The following is a 16,359-nucleotide window of genomic DNA, read 5'->3' as shown; positions in this document are numbered from 1 at the left end:
ATTTTGATGGGGACAATTTAACGATGCATAAGATGGAGTGGTTTAATAACGATGACTCAAATAACCAATATTGGGAGAGCTTTTCAAATAATGTGGGAGAGCAAAAGGATGAGCCTTTAGAAGAGATCAAGCCTAATAGTGAAGAACAAGACACCTTCGAAGTTGTACTAACTCAAGATTTCGCTAAGTTGGACACTTGCTCAATAGATAATGATTACTTAGTGAATGAAGCAATGTCCATCTTTGATCATGAGTTCATTGAAGATAAAACTACAAGCATGGTTATGGATAGCCAGGTAGAGAGTGAAAAATAATTAGAGGAATTCCCATGTGAAGGTGAGCAAAATGTGAGATTGGACGATGAGGAAGTATATGCAGTTGTTGATTTGAGTTCATCGATGATACTATCACATACACCACCAATGGATCAAGATTTTCTATTAATTCCACCTTCGCCATTTCATCTCGATGAGCTACCAAAGTTCTCTCCCCAAGATCATCGTTCAAAGTCACGTGTTATTGGTGTAACATGTCGAATATATTCATATTTTGCCAAGCTTGAGGGCTTTCACAATGACAAACTTCAATTTTTCTTTCATGATGCATATAATGGGTGGATGCCACTTATTGATGTGTTTTGTCAAAGTACGGTATATTGACCGAAAACACAACAATTGGATTGATGATGATGAATGTCAAGCACATATGCCACATATGCCAAACAATTGGAGAATTTTTTTATAGAGGGTTTTTTTTCCCTCATTACTTTTCATTCCATTGAATTCCATTGGGACAATGTCATGCTTAAGTTTGGGAAAAGGGAAACTTATTCTGTGAATTCATGTTTTTTAATTTTGTTTGTTTTGTTTTGTTTTGTTTTTTTCTTATGAGCCTGAATAAGTCAATAGTATTAGGTCAATGATAAAAAATTGATTAAGATTGATATAATTTTGAGAAAATGATAGATTCCACATAAAACTGTGAGCTAGCTCTTGTTGTGATTATTGCTTGAACTTGATTTTCAATTCTAATTTTTCACATAGTTGAGATCACCTGCTTGCTAGTATCTAGAGAAAATTTATGCATGATGAGATAATATGAAAAGTGTTGGAATTACGGCTTAACACGCAATTTGAATATTGTAATTCGAAGAAATAAAACCCAAGATAACAATGTACACAATGGAATAATAACACAAATAAGATCAAGATATAGATAGTACATTTTGGAGAGAAAACCCTAGTTACATAGAATCATAGAGATTATGATTTTATATGAATGAATGGAAATGACAAAAGGCTTGACACAAATTGAAATTTTTGTTCAAAAATCTCTATTCCTAGCCTTCCTTTAGAGATTGCTTGAAGCCACTACAAGTTGGAATGAGATTGGGATTTACAAGTCTTGATCTTCAAAATAAGTCAAACTTTCTTGATGAAGATCTGGGAGAATACTAGTAATCTTTTGAGTTAGAGAGAGTGTGGGTTTTGAGAGACAGATAGTGGTGAGTGATCAATTCCCCAAGATCTCAAATGAGCTCCTTAAATAATGTAGAAATGGCATTAGTGTTAACCAATGAGATTATAGCATTTTAAACTAAGTTTTGGAGTCAAAACAAGTAACTATACGAATCTGTACGGACTACCCACACGATGCATCGCTGGCATGGAGGCGATGTGTCACCTAGCAGGTGATGCATAGTGCCCATGCATGCGATGTGTCGCCTGTCTGGGTTGTTGTGAGACAAGCGATGCAACGCTTGTTGCTCTGACATTTGACCCCGTACATCGACCAAAAACACCTCCAAATGTCACCAAACTTTTTGGGTACTCTTATATACTCCAAAGAAACACTTTGGACCCAAAAATATAATTTTAAAATGCCTACACTATAAGTCAACCCGCTCATGTTGATTTTAGTGAACTCGTTATGGTTTTGCACCTCTTTGTGCTTAACCAATTTCACTATGCATTTAACTAATCCTAACAAAAAGCTGTCACTCTAGAACTTATTTTGAAAACCAATTGAGATAAAATAATGGATAAATACTCATTTGGTATCCTGTGTTTTATTGAAATACATACTTGGTACCATATGTTTATAATAATAATAATTTGGCACTCTCTGTTTGCAATTCGTACAAATTTGGTACCCTTCAATGAAATGTGGTCAACCTATATTTCAAATATGACCATATTACCCCTCTTTTAATGATTTATTTTATTTTACTTTTATTTCTATTATTTTAAAAAGATTCAAAAATATTTTTTTAATTAATAAAATAAAAATTGTTTTATAAAATAAATCAATTAAATGTAAATTTTTAAATAAAAAATAATATAAATTAATTTTAAAACAAAAATATTTAATAAACCTATTTTAATTAATTAAATAAACATACATATATTCAATTTGAAATATAAATTAAAAAAAATTAAAGCCAATATTTTTAAATTAATTAAAGTAAACTAAAAAACCTAATAATTTTTTTCAGTTTTAATTAAACTATTTTTGTTTGAATTTATTTTAAATTTTGGCTTTTAAGTTTAGTGTGTTTATTTTAATTTTTTAGTTTAAGTTTAGGAGTTAGCTTTAATTTTTTATTTTTGTTTATTTAAATATTTTCAAATTTTTAATTATACATTTTTTTTTTATTAATTTAGAAAATATTTTTAAAACATTTTAAAATAACAAAAACAATAAGAAAATCAAATAAATCATCAAAAAGTGGGGCAATATGGTCATATTTGAAATATGGGTTGACCACATTCTAGCGGAGGGTACCAAATTGGTATGAATTACAAAGAGAGGGTATCAAATGATCATTATTATAAACATAGGGTATCAAGTGTGTATTTCAATAAAATACAGGATATCAAATTAGTATTTACCCTAAAATAATAGGTTACATAAAATTATGGAGATGACTTAGGCAATTTTTGGATCGTTTGACCCTTTAAAGCTAACCTTGATAATTGTGTACCAAGAGTTACCCTTTTTTAGCCTAATAATTCATATATTTTTTTTCTTTGTTTACCTACATATGTGATACTTTAGCATAAGCACTTAATAAAAATTCTTTTTTTGTCCTATTTTTACACCATAAGCATATATTGAATATTTAGTTGGATTGTGATGGGAAGATGGAAAGAAGAGAATTGTGATGATATATTTTATTGAAAATAAAAAATTACTTAAGAGAAAGAGGGAAATAGTGACACTCCTTGTGAAAGAAAAAAAAAAGAATAAATGATATAAGTTTGGGGGAGTGTTACTAAATTGAAAATAGAAAAACAAAGGTGAACTCTATGAAAAAGAAAGAAAGAATGGGTAGTGAAGGGAATTTTTTTAAGATGGTTTGAACGTTTGTGTGTTTATGGTGTGAATTAAGCTTAAATTTCCTTTCTCACCCACCTTAACCTTAGTCATTTATAACAATACTAATAAGTGTTATTGATCTTTAATTTTGTGTGTGCCTATATTAGTGAAGATTGGTTTGAAAATTAAGCTTATGGAGTGGTATTGTGAAAAGTAATTAAAAAAATATGTTCTTGTTGTGTATAAATTTATCTAGTGATTGGGTGAGACTAAATTTCACTTACACATGGTAATCAAGTTTGAGACATGATCATGGTTTGAGTTGAAATTCTAATAGTTGTGGAATTGATTTTCTGTTAGTGTTGTTAGTTTGTCTTTATGTTTGCTAAGGACTAATATTGTTATTCATGGAAATATTCTCATTTTGTACCCTGTAATTTGTGACCAAATTTGAGTCAAGGGTACCATTTTATATTGATTTTCAAATTACAAGGTACTCGATGACCATTAGTAAAAACAAATGATCCAAACCTATACTTCATTAAAACATAGAATATCAAATAAGTATACTCTCTATAATAATAAATATGAATTATATCATTTTTGACCTTGTGTTTTGTCTCATTACCTGTTTGGATCCTGTATTTTGATAAATTATTTTTTGGACCATGTATTTTGTAAAATGGTTCAAATAGACATCTGAACTCGATTTTGATCAAAGTTTTTTTTAACTAAAATCACAAATAATTTACCAAACTTTCAACTTAGAACAAAAGCACAATCATTCTGCATGAGAGCTGTGCTATTATATTCATTTTTTGTTTATAAAAATTGGGTTTATGGATTTATTTAAACCATTTTACAAAACATAGAGTGTAAAAAGTAATTTGTTAAAACATAGGGTTCAAACAGGTAATTAGACAAAATACAGGGTCCAAAATAATATAATCCCTAATTTACAAAAATTATCGTGTTATAGGACTTTTCATTTAAATTTGACAAAACTTCAAAATTTCCATGACAATTACGTATTTACCAATAACTAACTAGAAATTTGAGTGAAAAAAAAAACAACTAGAGAGTTAGAAGATTACCACTAAGGTCTAGTTTGGTTGGGAGAAAATAATTTTCATTCATTTTGACTAATTGTAATGATTTTTCCATTATTTTGGTAGAATGGTTATTCTACCCAAAAATAAATGAAAAGGTTTTCCTAATGCTTAATTAAAAAAAAAATTGTGGTGTAAGTCATTAAGTAGTATTAAAGGTTGCACTTAAATCTTTTTTTCTTTTTTTTGCAACAAAAGTCACTTCTATCACTATTTTGGTGTAGTAGTTACTCATCATTCCTTAAGTTAGTTGGAAAAAGTTTGTAGCAAATGTTAGTAATCAGATTAACAAGTTGCACTTAACTCACTAAATAATTTTTCGCCTATTTTAATTTATTAAATATTTAAATATCATTGCAACTATATTTTAAAATATAAATAATTTAAAATTTTATTAGAAGAAATCTAAAATATAATTTATAGCATAAAAATTCAATTCAAATTAAATAAAATATAATTGAATAATATATTAATAATAGAGAAAGAAGAAAATAGGTTTGGATGTTGTAACCCAAATCATGGAAGAAGAATAGAATTAAATATTTTTAGAACTTCTTTGATTTTATTTTAGTTTAATTTGTTTGATTTTTTTTACTTTAAATTTTAGATTTTTTAAGAGGTGTTGGTGTTTTATATTTTTAGATTTTTTATTATTTGAAAAAAGTACTTCTATTAATCTTATATTTTTTCTCTAAATATATGGTTGTTATAAATTTATATGAATATCCGTACTAGTTATTTAACAATAATTTTATATTTCTTTACACACTTTCAACATATTAACTAAATAATGTATAAAATAAATTATAAATATTAAAGTTTATTTTTTATATATTTGAATTTTTTTTATTCCAAACATGAAAGTCAAACATATTATAATTTACTACTTTTTGAATAAAAAATAAAGTTTGTAATTTTTTTAACACGTAGATGTATCAATTTTTTTATTAATATTTTAATAAAATATGGGTGTAGAAAGATTTTGTTTTTTCTTTAATTATTTTATGAAAGGGCAATTTTGTACCAAATGAAAATTAGGTAGGAGTGTGTAACGAATATTTTTAAAATTTCTAAATTTTATAAGGGGGTAATTAGAAAAGGAGTAAGGAGAGAAAAAAAGAGTGACAATAGAAACACCTTTTCAAAAATATTTAATAAATTAAAAATAGGCATAAAAAAATATTTTAGTGAGACTTAAATTTTATTTTTAAACTACTAACTAATTTTTTCATCTGACAAAAAGAAGTGTAACATTTTAAAATACTTATTGAATTTTGACGTAAATTTTTCATTTTTGTACTAACTTAAAAATATTATTGACTACACCAAAATGATGACTTTGTCGCCAAAAGTATTACGTACAATATTTTATATTATTTAATAATTTTTGCCACAAATTTTCTAAGCATTCATGTTAAGTTTTCTCTATCTTATTCCTTTTCTTATTTCTCAACTTTCATTATAACAATTCTCTTCTTTTAGTCCAAATTGAAAGAACTCTTGTATAGGGTGTCGTATGATCATATAAGGAGACGATCATTATCAATATTCTTTTTCTCAATTTCTCATCGTTTGTAATACATAAACTTTTATATTCTTTATATATATATATATATATGGCACTCTTAATGGTTAATACTCATAGATGGTTACTTTCTTATTAACCATTGGATTAAGATCAATGGTTCATGTTTATATTTGTTAATTAATATTTCTAAAAATAAATTTTGACTTTTTCAAATTTTTTGAAAGGTTACCTAATGACATAGCGGTCACATATTTATTAATTAAAGAGTAAAAAAAATCTTATTTAATATTCATTCTTCATTCCTTCTTCATTCTTGATTCATTCATTTTATCCATTTCATGAGAAAAAAAAATTATTTTGGAATTAATGGATGTTGTACCCTAAAAATTAGCACGAGTTTAATCACTCAACTAGGGGTACAACTTGCAGATGGATATATGAAAAAGCAACCAGGTAGAACATCTGGTCAATAATGATGTGAGCAGCTCGAGTTGGGACTTGGCAATACAACATTCAGGTTATCATCAAGTTGCCTCTTAGGATAACGATCCAATTCGAGACCTATAGTCGCCAGACCCTCCTTTGGGTGCTCTGAAGTTAATCTGAACTAAGGTTCGGATAATCTTTAATCACCAGCTCGATGAAGATATTTAGCTCGTGGCAACCTAGTCAGATCGCATACTGAAGGATCCCGAGAGAGTTGGAGGTTCTTTATATGCTCATTAATGCTCAGGCTGTATTGCATATTTATCATTTATGATCTGAGATAGCAGGACTATATTCTCTTCTGTTATGCAATCGTATCCCAATGTAAATGGGAATAATCTGTATTATATGTATACCATATTTATGTACACGGTTACCCAAACTTGTCCAAGAAATTCCACTATAAATATCAGAGATAATGGACAGGGAAGGAGACAGCCTTTTTGTATTATTGAAACTCTGCAGAAATTGTGAGAGAAAAGCAATAATATTGTCTCGTGGACTAGGTGGATTTTAACCACTGTACCACGTAAAATTGTGTGTGTACGAAAGGGTTCTTATTATTTCATTATGGTTTACAAATAAGCACTAACATCCTTATTAGATTTCTAAATCTACCGTTGGCGAAAAACCGCGTCAACAATGGGAATAATTAATGTGATCATTATCTTTCCAACTTGTATTTATTGCCTAATTAATCTAAAAAATTTGAAATTATTGATTTTATATATTTTATTTATTTATTTTCATCATCATTATAATCATTCATTATCAAAAACTTGTTTAGTGATTTATGGTAACCATCCATGAGTAATAACCATTGAGAAGTCTTCCATATATATATATATTTGTAATGAAATTATAGAAATATTGGTAAAGTAGAAAAAGGAAAGGAAAGAAAAATTGGAAAATGAAATGCGAGAGTAAAAAATTAATTGTTTGTTAAATGGTAAATACTCATTTGGTACCTTATATTTTATTGAAAATACACACTTGGTACACTATATTTATAATGATGATCATTTGGTACTCTTTGTTTGCAATTTGTACCAGCTTGGTACCCTCGGTAGAAATTTGGTCCACCCAAAGTTTAAATATAACCATATTGCCCCTCCTTTTAATTATTTATTTAATTTTTTGTTTTTGTTATTTTAAAAAAATTTAAAAATATTTTTTGAATTAATAAACAAAAACAAAAAAATGATTTTATAAATCAATCAATTAAAAATAAAAATAAAAAAATTAAATCTAACCCCTAAACTTAAACCCAAAAAATAAAATCAACACCATAAACTTAAAAGCAAAATTTAAACTAAATTCAAACAAAATAGTTTAATTGTAACATTAAAAAATTATTAGGTTTTAAGTTCACTTTAATTAATTTCAAAATATTTGTTTTGTTTATTTAAAAAAACTTTTATTTGAAATTAAAAATTAAAAATGTTTATGTTTATTTAATTAATTAAAAAAATTATCAAATATTTTTATTTTAAAATTAGTTTATATTATTTTTTATTAAAAATTTATTTTTAATTGCTTTTTCATTGATTAATTTATAAATCATTCTTTGTTTTATTAATTCAAAAAATATTTTAAAATCATTTTAAAATAACAAAAACAAAATAAGACCAAACAAATCATTGAAAGGAGGGGCAAAATGGTCATATTTGAAATTTTGGGTAGACTAAATTCCAGCAGATGGTACCAAACTAGTACGAATTGCAAATAAATGGTACCGAATGATCATTATTATAAACATAGAGTATCAAGTGTGTATTTCGATAAAAAACACAAGATACTAAATGAGTATTTACCCCTTGGTAAATAAGAACAAGAAAAGGAAAGGAACGTGGGAAAAATTTGGTGCACCAAAACAAAATTTATTTTCCTCTAAAATGTAGAAATACCAAAACATAGAAAAGGAAGCGTAAAAGAAGAGTGGTTTTCTTTCCATCCAACATTTGTTGTAATAAAAAAAAGCTGGAAAAATAAAAAATAAATAAAAAATTTGAAGAAAAAAAACAAAATTATCCTCAAAATCAAGAAAATATAATTATCATTAAAAATATGGCATAATCATATATTTTTTCTCAAATTTATTAGAAACAAAACTCATAATTATGAAATTTCAAATAAAAAAACCATAAAAAAGTGGAAAAGTTAAATGTCCATATTTTTGTAAATCAACTTTAAAAAGCCATAAATATGAAGAAAAAAAGCAAATATTTATGGCTTTTTTTAACAAGTTTACAAAAATATGGCTTTTAAAAAGGAAAAACTTATTTTATGGATTTTAATAAGAATTTTCAAATTTATTGATTTAATTTTCCATATTTTGTGCATAAAAATTAGTTTATGTCATAGTTTTACTCTTAATTAAATTTATTTAATTTATGATGTTATTTTAGTCATTTCAGTAATTTTATTGGGTAATTATATTTGCACCCCAAAAGTATATAAATGCACCCTATTAATTAAATAAAATTAATTTTTAAAATATTTTTTCTCAATAATTTTTTTTACATTCTTTAATTTCTTATTTTTCTTAATTTCATTAATTTTATTCAACTTGTTTTCATTATTTTTAAAAAAAAGATGCATAATTTTTTAGAAATTAAAATCATACTTTAACAAGTTTTAATTTTTTTTATTTAAATATTTAAAATATGTATCATTTATATGTATTTTTTAGAATGCGAAAAAAGAAAAAAAATAGAAAAATGTGAGAATAAGTTGAAATATGTATATATATACATTAACTTTTAAGAAGAAAAAAAATGTTGTCTTAATCAAATTTTGGGGCGCAAATATAATACCTATTTTTATTTGATTATTTTTATATTAATTTTATTATAGAATATTAGTTTATTATTTTAAAAAGATAAGTTAATATATTTTATTATTTTTATATTGTTTAATATTTTAATTTCATAATTTAATGTTACAATTTTCACTTTACCATTTTCAGTTTTCATCTCTTCAACTTCTCCTCTATGACGTTTTCTTTCTCCCCCATCTTTCATCGAACCTTTTTGGAGAGAGTCTCCTATTCAGTCGTCTCGCCTTCAAAGCCAAATTATTTCATTATTTATTATTGTACTTTTTTTTTTACCATATTTTTAAAAAAATATATCAAATCAATTTTTTGTTACAGTTTTTTCTTCTTGTTGACTACGTTTTTCCTCAACCAAAAAAGCTTTTTCAAAGAATTAGGAAGAAAATAACATTTTTTTTACGTGGTTTAGTAGTTAAATCTACCTAGTCCACGAGTCACTATTATTAATGTAATTTGGGTTAAAACTTAAGAAAGCTATTTGTCAGAATTTGAATACAAGAATTGTGTGTGCTTTACAAATAAAATGACTCAGTACTTGTAGGTTGGGTTCATATATTTCTTCCTACATTTTTTGGGAAGCTACAACAATGTACAATTTAAATTCAAAATACAAACGATTATTGGAAAAACGAATATTCCATGAAAATAGTATTAATTAAAAAATTCTATAACTAAGTCCACGATTGTAGGCTTATATTATAACTGTTTGTTGTCTACCAGGAATACGCTTTCGAGCTAACTCCTTGTTTCGAGCCAAAAATAATGGTGCGACGATAACTCTTGAATAAACTAATATGTTCATTTAATAATTCATTTGGTTCTTATCTCTGCGAGCCTACATTTCGAGATTAAATAAATCTGTCTCATAATTTGGGGTGTAACACTTCTATATTTTTTTTTAAGTCGTGACTATTTTTTTTTCTGTCTAGTTAAGTAATTGATTACTTTCACATTTACATATATATATTTTTCATATTTGGAAGTTCCCATCAGGTAACTAGTTACTCATTCACGTTTTCATATCTGATTTTTTTTTTTTCCAGAATTGAATGTTCCCATCAAGGTAACTGGTTACTCATTCATGTTTTCATATCTATTTTTTTCTATCCAAATTTGGATGTTCCTATCAAGGTTACTAGTTACCCATTCACGTTTTCATATTTATTTATTTTTTTCCATATTGGGATGTTCTTGCTAGGGTAATCGGTTACCCATTCACGTTTTTCATTATTTATTTTTTCAAATTTGAATGTTCCCATCGGGTAACTGGTTACCCGTTCAAGTTTTCATATCTATTTTTTCCTTCCCAAATTGTATGTTCATATTAGGGTTATTGGTTACCCATTCAATTTTTCATATCTATTTTTTTCTTCTAAATTTGAATGCTCTCACTTGGGTAACTGGTTACTCATTTACGTTTTCATATCAGTTTTTTTTTTCTTTCCAGATTTGAATGTTCTCATCAAGGTAACTAGTTACCCATTCACATTTTTATATCTAATTGTTACACCAAAATTTTGAAGAATAAGTAAATAGCCCCGAAATTTAGATTCGTAAAGCGTAAGTTCGAAGTTAATGAGTATTGGCATTATACTTGCACAAATAAACACGAAGTTCCAGTGTCACGTCATCAGCACTCGAGCATGAGTTGCAGGCTCGAAGGCAGAGGTCTTCTACAAAAGGATGAGTTTGAAAAAACTAGTTGAGCAAAGAGATGGCAACAACCGGAACGGTGAGCTCAAAATTACGTGATCTCAAAAGCATGTTGAAGCGATGTTTAATCTCGAAGACGCGTTAAACATGCACATAGAAAAGTTGTTAAGAAATCTCTGTTTCTTTGGGAATAAGTTAAACCTTGCATTGAATCCCTATTTTTATGAGATCTTTATTTAAATAATGCATTTAAGTTGTATTATTATTATTATTATTATTATTCAAATGTTCATTTGAATTTAGATTTGAATATATGTTGTAACTTCCCTAAACTTGTGGGAAGATATTCTTATAAACAGGTCTATAAATAGTCTAGAACTAGTCATTTGTACTCAAACACAACTTTGCACTAGAAAACACCCTGTGAAATTGTACCTTTCTGAAGCTTTAACGCATACAAGTTAATAAAGTGTGACTCGTTAACGTAGGCAGATTTTCACTGTTAAACCATGTAAAAATCTTTTTTTTTTCTTCCAATTTAATTGTTTAATTGATCTACATAATTAAGTTGACGAAAAATGATGTCAACATTTTTGTGCTTTCGTTGAGAGCATTAAGGAATTATTCTTACAGTATAGCGAAAAAACTTTCCACTTAGCACCAGTGGGCGACAACTTTCCCAAATCCCTAAGGAAAATATTGCACGTACTGAGGAGCATCCTCGAAGGCTTGGCAAACAATCAGTCGTGGACCGGAGTTCCAATGAGGGGAGTGCCCCATCGTTTCCCAGAGGATGACCTGGTAAAAGTTCTAGACCTAATGAGCATGATTATTATAATCTGGAGAGGTATGTGCCAGCAGTTGAGCTCAAAAATCGGAGGTTGCGTGAACAGTTATCCAAGGAAACGCGGCTAAATGAGAAGATGGTAAGACAAGCCGCTAAGACCCATGCACCTCTGCAGAGGACTAGGGGGTGACCTTGGGAAAGCACGGTTGCCAGGATGGCTGAACAAAGAGCCCAACAGGCTCAACCAAGGCCTAGGGAGAATACTGGAGAAAACTTGCCCAGGATGTCATCACGAAACTATACCAGGAACAACCCAGCTAGGGACATTTCAGCAGACCCTGAGAATAACCGAGCTCCCTCGGCAACTCGGAGTAGTAACCCAGGCCATGCCAGAAATAATAATAACCCTGAACCTCTGAGGCCAAACGATGAGAGGCCACCACCATCTCCAATCAGACACCCTCCATAACCAATCAGACATCCCTCCCCAGCTCGGGTGTACCTCAGCAAGCTCCCAGCGGAAATGGAGCTGGGGAGAGAACGCCTCAGAGGCCTTCTCAAAGTGCTAGAAATGGAAGTCGGGACAAGAGTCGTCGTGCTCGACTCGAGCATAGGGGAGAACGCGAGGACCCACTAGGGGCACGTTAGGAGCATAGACAAGCTAGACAACCCAAACCATCTGGGAGTTATGTATCGAGGTCATAGGCAACCAGAATTAGGGCGCATGTGAGTAACCCACCATGCAATCAAAACTCACAACAGCTAGAAATAATTGCCAAGTTTCGTGATGGAATTCAAGATTACAACAGGCCGGTGAGTGTTTATAACACTGAACCTAGGTATTATGAGAACTATCCGAATAGTTATTTTGATCTTCGAGACCACCTAAACCAGAACCGGGGGAAGTTTAATCAACAAAATCCAGACCTGAGGGCACACTTAAATGTCGAAAGGGAGCCTCTACAACAAGTATATGGAAATCAATACAACCCTATACTGCGACAAGGAGCTGGAGTTCCTATGAATAACAACCAACTCCCAGTAGCGCAAGCTCCCCCTCTGGTGGATTCGGTTCAGGAGAGAATCAACTAACTTGAGGAAGCGTTCAGACTCCTAGAGGAAGGGAAAAATAATGAAAAGGCCTACGATTCAGATGAGGAGCTTGAGCCTTTTGCTCCCCATATCTTGACCATGCCATTCCCCAATGGTTTCAAGATACCCCATGTAACGTCCCAAATCACCTAAAAAGGCTTAGGGCCTTGATTAGGGGGCCAGGATGTCAAATTATGGATAATTATTTTAATATATGTGATATACATGTGTGTCATTATATGATTATGTTAGTTATATTATAATAAGACTAGATATGCATGTTTAGGGGTATTAAATATGCATGTAGGCTCGTTTTTTATTAGAAGGGCAATTTTTGTAATTTGGCTTGTTATGGGTATATTTGGAATATATGTGACTATATGTGACTTATGTGTGAGACCACATTATTATGTGGATATATTTGGGTTACTCGACACAAGGAGATCCTAGAGAGCAATTTAGTGGGAGAGTCACAACCGGACCAAATACCCGACTCGAGTTCAGTCAAGTAGTGTTTTGGGTATTTAGTACATTACTGGGATATCGGGTAATGGGAATAAATATTAACAGATATATTCAGAGTTAGTGAGATTATGAGGGGGATTTTGACCATTTTACCCTCAGGGACATTTTTGGGTGCCCCGAGCCTCGAGATTTGCTTAAGGTTACTTGAACCTTAAGTAAACCACACAAAACAGAAAAGAAAAAAAAAACGCTCAGGAACTCTCTCAACACACTCTCTCTCTCAAATCTTTGAATTTCCTTGCGATCTAAGGGGAATCGAAGCTAGCTTAGGCTCGGGATTTCTTGGTGAAAAGCTTAGCATCATTTTGGGCAGAACGGTATCAATTTCTAGCCACAATTCTTTATGTTTTTCTGATTTAGCTAAGATTTAGAGTTTTGAAAACTCAAATGAATTTGGAGATTTGGTGAGGTTTTGGCCAAGTTTATGCTTGGATTTTGTAGGTGCTGAAGTGCTGAGTTGATTGGGAACTTTGTTTTTGGGATTTGGCTATGTTAGGATGGGTTTTTGGTGAGATTTGGCTTGAAGAAACGAGCGAAAAAAATTGGGTTTTCATGTTGAGTCGCGGCCCTGTTCTTGGGGCGTCGCGGCTCTCATGAACGATGGGAGAAGGAGGTGTTGAATCTCCGTTTGAGTCGCAGCGCTCGTAGGGGCGTGTCGTGGCGCATGTGTCCAGAGAAGAGCCCTTGGGCTCTCTGACTTGGGGTAGGCTGCGACTCTTTTGCCTTAGGTCGCGGCGCTTGAAGGGCTTTTATGCCCCAGGAAGGTCTTGAGTACGGGAACTCAAACTTAAGGGCTCAAGATTGATTTTACTACCCGCTTTAGTATAATTCGATGTCCCGGAGGCTAGGACTTGGTCTAAAAGCCTTCATTGCTCATTATTGATAGGATTCTATATTATGGTTGTGACTAGGTTTCCACTAGGGGCTCACAACCAAGATCGTGCTTGAGTGTAACGCCCTACTATCCTAGAGTCGTTACCATATGATTTTAAAATGTGCCATTCGCTCGCTAATTGAGGATTTTGACCAAAAAGTGTGATTAAATCATAGTAAAGACTCATTTAATGAATTTTAAGTATAAAAGGTTGGACATCATTTAAATCATAAAAGTCTTACATTGGGATCCCAAAATATTGTTTAAAAAGTATTTACAACTCAAAAGTTAATATATAGTCGACCTAGGCGACAAAATCAAATATTTATAACGCGGTCCTCAAAACAACCTCAGTCGTGGCAGCCAAGTAGGCCAAACATGTACGCACCCCTCCATGCCCTCCAGCTCATGCTTGGTCGGCCTTTCTTTTGCCCTTACCTACACCATAGAGCACCTGTGAGCCAAGGCCTAGCAAGAAAACTCCACAAACATAGCATATAACAGTTTATTTCAGTAAACACATAACATAAACAAATATATAAAACAATTCACAACAACGGCCTAAACCGATCCAGGTGCGTTACCAAGCACCAGGCTCACGGTCTTAACCGAGCGAGTGAGTACAGCACCTAGATGGCCATGTCATGGCAGCCTACATTCAGCATGCTTATTGCCATTTTCGACCCTTTCCAATTCCGGCCTTTGCCAATCCCAGCCCTTGCCGAACCCGGCCTTCGCCGATTAGTCATAAACACATAAACATGACATAACAATTATACACATTCATACATAACACTAAACACAGATAATCGGGCCATGCCCTGCTCTACAAGCACAAACAGTTTTCTTACCTGAGTCCTGAGTTGACAGTGCAAGGCGATCCCGAGCATGATCCATAATCCGGAGCCTTAGCAGTAAAACCTAGTCACAACGTAATAATACATAAACATCACAATCTAAATCAATTTAAAGCTTTCATAATAATATTCTAGCCTCCGGGACCTAGAATTCTACTAAACCGGGTAGTAGGATCCTTCCCGAGCCCTTAAATTTGAGCTCCCGGGCCTAAAAACCCTAATTAGCCTATATTTTATATTTGAGTCGCGGCCCTCCCTAGAGGCTCCACGACCCTCTACAAGTCTGAGAGATTGAGGTTCTCACCTAGGGGACACGGGGCGCGGCGCGCCTTAACTCGCGCCGCGGCGCCTGGACAGTTTCAGAGACCCCTAAGGCCTTCTGGGTTCATGCGGGTCGCGGCTCGAGCTCTAGAACCCAAAATTCCCTTAATGTTCTCGAGCCAATTTCACTAAAATTCACCCTAATCAACACCTAAACTCATAATTTAGTCTAGAATCCATACCAAGGCACACATAATCGGTATAATTACCCCAAAAAACTACTCCATAATCTCACCAAAAATCCAAAAACCAGCCTAAGGCTTAAACCCCAGGAGAACCCGTAAATCACAGCAGAAACCAACATAAATCAGAATAAAACCTTACCTCAATCTAAGAATTCGCCCTGAAGCTGCCTCCAAACTTCCTCCTAGCTTGATTTCCCCAAGTTCCCAGCCTCAAATTCTCCATAAATTCAGAAAGAAAAAAGAGGAAGTAAGCCTAAGGGAGAGAAAGAGAGAGAAACGTGTGAGAGAGAGGGAGAAAGCTAAGTGATACCCTTGGTTTCTGGTTATTTATAGGTTACCTAAGTCTATCCTAAACACCAAAAGACCAACATGCCCCTAGGTAAATTCCTAGCCCTTAAATACCACCAAGGGAAAATCCGTCATTTGCCACATTCCTGCTAATTCCTCGAGTAGTCCTATAAATTCCCAATTAATCCCAACTACCCAAATAACCACTAAATAACTACCCATTACCCGGTAAATCCCGAACACGCACTAACTCCCCAAAATACTCATAGGCTCACCCCAAGCTGGGTATTTGACCCTGTTGACGTAGTTTTTCGCCAACAGTTTATTAAGAAATAATAAGGTAGATTAATGCTTAATAAACCGTAATGAAAAATAAATGAATTCACTCAAGAACACATAATTTTTACATGGTTAAGTGGTTAAAATCCACCTAGCCCACGAGTCTATATTATTATTGTTTTCTCTCTCTATTTTGGCAGAGTTTCGGTATTACAGAATAA

Source organism: Humulus lupulus, chromosome 1 (genome assembly GCF_963169125.1).
Source record: "Humulus lupulus chromosome 1, drHumLupu1.1, whole genome shotgun sequence".
Lineage (NCBI taxonomy): Eukaryota > Viridiplantae > Streptophyta > Magnoliopsida > Rosales > Cannabaceae > Humulus > Humulus lupulus.
The sequence above is the reverse complement of the archived record's forward strand: the minus strand, read 5'-3'. Positions refer to the sequence as shown.